The sequence below is a fragment of the Cavia porcellus genome, unplaced genomic scaffold, assembly GCF_034190915.1.
Source record: "Cavia porcellus strain 051 isolate PalLab524CR breed Dunkin Hartley unplaced genomic scaffold, mCavPor4.1 scaffold_8, whole genome shotgun sequence".
In the NCBI taxonomy this organism is placed as follows: domain Eukaryota; kingdom Metazoa; phylum Chordata; class Mammalia; order Rodentia; family Caviidae; genus Cavia; species Cavia porcellus.
In genome coordinates this window covers 86,119,320-86,126,073 of record NW_026947491.1, presented here as the reverse complement: position 1 = coordinate 86,126,073, position 6,754 = coordinate 86,119,320, and the positions used below count along the sequence as shown (strand labels likewise).

General features: G+C 39.6%; 1 protein-coding gene across 1 annotated transcript in view; it reads right to left on the bottom strand.

The window, feature by feature from the left end:
• The window catches only part of Cfap54 (cilia and flagella associated protein 54), a 346,516-nt gene continuing 339,762 nt past the window's right edge, over positions 1–6,754 (bottom strand). The window contains exon 70 of the mRNA XM_063255344.1: positions 1–419. The gene's annotated coding sequence lies outside the window, so the exon portion shown is untranslated. The remainder of the gene's footprint in view (positions 420–6,754) is intronic.

Sequence of the window (6,754 nt, the reverse complement as noted above, 5' to 3'; positions counted from 1 at the left end):
TTATTTTTAGCAGAGTGCAGTTTGAATTTATTTGAAAGTTCATTCTTTTCAAAACCCAAGAGAGAATGGGGAAGCCAAAGCAAAGGAGAAAACAGGTCTTTTGGACAAACTAAGAGGGAGCCAAAGAGAGGCACAGATCTGTGAGCAAAAGGGAAGAACGTTAAACTGCTTACTAGGAGCCGAAACACCTTTGAAACTACAGGAGGCTGGTAGAGTAAGAAGAAAACTCAAGCAATTTCCAGGGAATTTGGGGACATCCTAAGCGGGTAGGATTCCAGTACAAACAGGAACCTTCCGAGCAACAAAATACTGGCTCCTAAGCGTTTCTTCTCACCACATTTCCAAAGGCTGATAGGTATTGCTTGAAATTTCTTCTGTCTGATGTCACATTTTGATTGGTTTCTCAGGTTTATTCATTCCTGGAGGAGGAAACAGAGCCATCAGAATACGTCCTCTCTTCACTACTGCACTGGGAACATGCAAGACTGCTATAGCACCATCCTGGGCTTCAGGGTCAATCCCGTGCAGTGCTCACCTACCTCTGCCTGCTGCCCGGAGTCTTAACTAATGCAACTGTGACACCCAGGGGTCAGTTCAGCCCTTTTCAGCCTCACTGTGCTCCATCTGGACACAGATGTCCTATTTCATAGCTTATGGTGATCCAAAACCATAACTCCTCTGATTGCTACAAATTCCCAAAGACAGTGTGCTCACAAATACCATGTCCGTGATATTCGCTCTTTTCACTCATTGTTAGTTATACACACACATGCACACACACACACAACACACACACACACATTTTGTGAGTGGAGCAATTTTACTCATACTTTGAGGGGTCATGGAAAGTGGTTATTTCACCCACTGTAAATCTCGTATCATCTTGTCACGACCCACTTTTTCCTTCTCCTCTCTTTGCTCTCCATTTCCAAGGAAAATGAATTCTCCTCTTTGTAGGATGAGAGTAACTATCACAGTCTGCCTGGATATTTTCACTAAATCCTGATTTCAAAGAAACAATCCAGTTGTGGATAAATTGAGAGGATGCGTGACCCCATTGCCTTGTCTTGGGGACTTTACTTGTTTTTCTGAATCATCAAATACAGCCCATCCCATAGCTCAGACTACCTACTTCAGTAAAGTTACCTTTCTAGTAGAGGCAAAACTCTCCCTAAAGGGAATTATTGGACACATGCTTAGCAAATAAACATTTCTTATCATCAGATGCCAACATACTTAGGATTACGCCCACTTAATGAATTGATGTTTTCATTTTTCAAAAACCTTTAATTTTATTTCTGGCAGTGTCCATATCTAAAGTCTATCTTTATATTAATTTAATCTCAGTAGGTTTCTTATGTGCAATGTTTGTATAGTATCCCTGTCTCCATCTTTTCATTTTCTACTTATTAATGTCTGTTATTTGAAATGCATATAATCTATGCTTTTAATTGAAAGCTTTGGTCCATTTACATTTAATGTAAGAAGCAACAGGATGAGTATGAGCTGGAAATGAGATGCAGTATTTTGAGTACTTTCAGGGGGATTAATGGCAATATGTCTTTTATTATAATAATTTTTTATATAAAACTTCACTTTATTTTTCAATTTAGGCTGATTTACTCTTATTTTAGCACTTTTAAGAAGACAATCTATTATCCTCTTGCCTCCAAAGTTTCTGACAAGATGTGAGTAGTTCTTATTATTTATCTTTAATACTTTGTAATGTATCTTTTTCTTTTGTTGACATATGCTAATTTTTTTAACTTTGATTTTTAGAAGTTATCCTGCTTGAAGTTCATCGAACTTTCCAAATCTAAGAGTGATTAATGTTTTCAATCAAATCTAGAAAAAGTTTTCCCATTAAAAAAAAATTCTCTATTTTTCTGAGACTTCAATTTCACATTTGATAGGTCACCTAATATTGTCACAGGAGCTGTCATCACTGTAATTTTTAAAAATTCATTTTTCTTTCTGAACTCGGTTGGATAGTTTCTACTAATGTATCTACAAAGCATACTGTTTTTTTCTTCCTGTGGTGCTTAATTTGCTTTTAAGTTCTTTCAATGAATTTTTAATTTCAGATCTATTTTTCAGTTCCATAACTCCCATTTGATTTTTTCCTCATTTCCATATGTCTCCTGCTATTCCTCATCTCTTCGCCCATTGGCAGTCTTTTCCAATGGTTTATTTCACGTGTATTTCACAGTGATTTGAGAGCCTTCACATTCTGATTCTACCATCTGAGACTTATCTTTCCTCTGATTACCGATCACATTTTTCTTATTTGTATACACAGTGTTTTAAAACTTCACACCATGAGCATTGTTATTGTCTTTCCAAGAGTGTTTTGTCCCAGCACACAGCTCACCTACTGACAAATCAACCGAACCTAGTGGCAGTTGACCTGACGGGCTTCTTTGGTTTCAGTTGTAGTGCTTGTTTCAAGGACCCTCATTCCTAAGCTATGGCCCTCCTGGGGTTCACTGAAAAGCACAAAGAAGATAGTGAATTCTTTCTACTTGACTTGAATTCCAAAATTTGTCTTTCTAGCACCAAGTGTTGGCTGAAATCTCTGCCCAGCTCTTCCAGCCTCCAGCTGGATTTCCTGCAGTCTCCTCAAGCCCGTGTACAGTTTGGTAGTCAGCTGACATTTTGAGAAAGAGAATTAATGCATAGAATTTGGGGGTCCCGTGTTGCCTCCTCCTTCTTCGGATCATCCTTCATTTTTAATTTCTAGTTACTTGGACAGACCCACAGACTGATTTCTGGAGCCTCTGGCCAGTCATTATCCTCTTCCTGATGAAGTTTTATCCCCTATGGACGGTCACACACCACATGTTTGGTCAATGACAGATCACTTATGTGACCGTGGTGCCTTTAGATTATGATGGGGATGAAGAGTTCCTAATGCTGAGAGGCACGGTAGCCATCACAAGGTCATGGTGCTAGAAGTCGCTCATGTGTTTGTGATGATGCTGGTGTAAACACACCTCCCTTGCAGAGAATGGTATAAAGCATGGCATGTACAGTTATGTATTTGTGGTGATTACCAGGCTACGTCATCCAGGTTTGTGTCAGCAATGCTGAAGTCACCTAACAATGCACTTCTGAGAATACAGCCCCATCACTAAGCCACACACACTGTGCTTAAAGTGGTTCAATGTGGAGCACGCCTAGTCTGCTACAGTATTTTAAGCTCTTGTTTTCGCCAGTTTCCTATTTTAAATCCTTCCCCACGAGCTTCCCATGTTTATTTTAATTATGAATTTATAATTCTTTGCACTGTGTTTTGGTGCAGAGTTGAAAGTTGTTAATGGCAGATGGTAGTTCTATAAATGCTACTCTGCTGTTACCAGAAGTGAGCGTTCACTGTTACTAAAAACCAAATAATAACCAAACCACACCTGTGGCTCTTTCCAGGCTGAGCTGAGCTTCCCTAGAAGGTGTATGTAATAACAGGAAGAGATAACTGTTACTCAACATCCAGACACTGCTCTGGGTGTTTTATCTCTTTTTACAGATGAGAAAACTGTATGGAGGCGTCAAGGACCTTGCCTAAGTCCAAGCCGACGGTAACTGGAAGTCCATGGTCCAGTCCAGGCCCTCTGATGCCACAACTGGCTTACTTCACCACCGTGCTAATCCTCCATTCAAGTATGGCTGCTTGTTTCTTGAGGGAGACAGTTAACAGGGAATTGAAACTTGTAGTGGAGAACTGAATTGAATAACCTCGATGATCCCTACAAATGTATAAATCTTTTATCCTACAAAAATATAATGCCAAAACAGCTAAGAATATTAATTTTCATGTCAAATATTCTTTCCATCAATCAGAAATCCATAACATTTAGACAGAAAATGGTATTTCCATTTATCCTCAGCTCCTGCAGAATACTTTCCCTGTTCTCTACAATTTCCTCTGGAACCTCAAATAAAACTGTGTGTTTGCAGTTACCTGGATTGTTGTGGCACTAGTTTATATTGTGTTCCTTCTGAATGCAGTGTCAAGATCGATCAACCAGCAGCTCAAAGCAGCAGCCTTTGAAGTCTTGATAATAGCCATTTGATGTGCTTCTCCTCAAATACAGTTGAAAAGTATTTTAACCAGTGAAACTGCTCTAAGTAAAAACACAGTGGAGTGTTTTTCCTTATACAAAAGTGAGGCTGCTTTTAAGGTCAATAAAAATATTCTTTTCCTTCACATCCTTTTCTTGCTGTAAGCCTCATTCATGGTTTTAAGTTCGTTAATCAGAAATGGATATTGAGAAAATTAAATAAATTCTTCATAAGCTAGCATGAAATTAGTGAAGTGACTTGTAAAATGTGTTGCATCTTACTGTAGCTTGTGGTTGAAGAGAGAGAGACAGAGAGACAGAGAGACAGAGGGAGAGAGAGAGAGAGAGACAGAGACAGACAGAAACAGAGACAGAGACAGATAGGGGACAGAGAAAAAGAGAGAGACAGACAGATAGACAGACAGACAGACAGAGACAGAGACAGGGGAAAGAGAGAGAGACAGAGACAGACAGAGACAGACAGAAACAGAGACAGAGACAGACAGGGGAAAGAGAAAGAGAGAGACAGAAAGAGAGAGAGAGAAGAGAGAGAGAGAGAGAGAGAGAGAGAGAGAGAGAGAGAGAGAGAGAGAGAGCGCTTGAGAAAGAGAGAATTTCCAGTCTCTTTTCATGAGAATTTAAGGGGAAACCCCTTCTTGGGAATACCAGGGTTAGGAATTCCAGTGCATCTCCTAAGTACATTGTCTGTTTTCCCTTCAAAACATTGTTGGTCTTACAGTCTATTGTAGAGTATTTAACGGTTCATGTGTACACTATAAGAGAGCAGACAACTAAGTTTGCAGCCAGTGCCTAGTACATGCACAATGTGTAATAATGGTATCTTTTCTTAAAAATAAAAAATTGACTCAACTGCTGGCTTCATCTTGCTTTTCTACTTATATTGGTTTCTTTGCCCTATTTTTCTTGGTTTTAATTAATTGTATCCCTGCATTGAACATGTATTTCTAAGTTACCTTAAATCTCTTTTGCAGCAAATCTGAAGATAAATAACTAAATGGTCCAGACCGACTACCACTACTAAAAAAAAAAATAAGGACAAATGAGCTGCAAACAAAAGGTGACAAGCAAATGAGAACCTAAAATATTCACAGAATATATAAAGAGTTTATATCCTTGACATGGAGGGATCTTAGAAATAAAAACGATAAACATGCCAATAAAAGAACAGCAAAGGTCTCAAAGAGTCACGAAAATAGAAAAAGAAAAAACCCCACAATGTAAACATGGACTGCAAATCTGTGCCAATAAAAAAATTTTTTTAATGCAATGGGCCAGTAAAAAGTTTGAAAACTGTTCAAGGGTAGACAGATATCTACATTTAAGGAAAAATTTCACAAAATGTGAACACAAGTTCCTTTACTTCCTTGAAATCTGCCCACCTTGTTCTCTGATCTCAAGGAGCAAACAGACATACAGACATGCAGATAAATGTGTGTGTCTCACGGGGGAAGAAAGAAGCGGGAGACAGTGAGACAAGGTAGAAGGCAGAGCAGGCTCATGAGAGGTGAGGCGTTTACAGTTCCACACTAACAGATAAAAATTAGACGTATTTATATGTATGACTTATGCTTTGAAATCCATTCATTTTGAAATGGCCCAACTGGGCGAGCTCACATACACACTTTATCTCACACACCTATTTTAGTGCAATGAGAACACTTAAAATCTTGTCTCAGCCACCGTCCAAGCACTGTACATTGTGATTAACTACAGGCAACTCTTTGTACAATAGATTTCTTGGAATTAATCTTCCTGTTTCACTGGAATTCTGTGTGCTCTGACCAATGTAGCTCAAACTCTCCCTTCCGCTACTCCTGGTAATCGCCGCTGTATTCCTTATTTTAGTTCTACTATTTTAGATACTGTTCTGCCACTAAGAAAGCTGGAGGAAAATGATTGCACCTTGAGACCTTAACGTTAAATGAAATAAATCAGATGCGCGAGCTTAGATACTTCACGGTTCATCTCATGTAAGAAACTCACGGTATAAATACAGAGCAAACTAAAGGACAGGGGACAGGAAGTAGGAGACAGGTCTTTTTCAAATGGAAAAGGGATCCAGAAACAGAGGGAGAGGGGAGCCAGTGGAGGGGGATGCAGGAAGAAACTAAGATGCCTTGCGTACCAGGACCACCTCCACACCAAGAATGTGAACGTTACTTACTGCAAACACCTCTAATAAGAAAATGACTTCACATTCAGCATATACCTGTCTGCCTGTGTTGATTCACCCTGCTCATCACAGCGTCCTTCAGCTTCACCTATGTTGTCACAATTGACAGGGTTTCTTTCTGTTTTAAAGCTGCACAGTATTCCCTGTGGATAGAGATCTTGGCTTTTCTTTATTCATCCATCAGTTCGTGGACTCTGTGGTTGATTCCCTATCTGGAGACTGCGAATGATGCTGCAGTGAACGTCGGGGTGCAGGTGTCCCTTCCACAGGCTGACTCCATCTCCTGTGGGTGTAGACCAGGTAGGGGATGCTGCCAGGTGTGGGCTCTCGCAGGAAGGGACTACCTAAGTGGCACTACTCTGTGCACAGTCCCTGGCATTCAGTGGGCATTTGGTAAATATTTTTAAATAAATAGATGAGAAAGGATATTGTGCCAGATAGCAAAGGCACAGAGTAATAACTAACATCTATCAAGTGAAAAAAATCCATCAGAAAAAAGAAT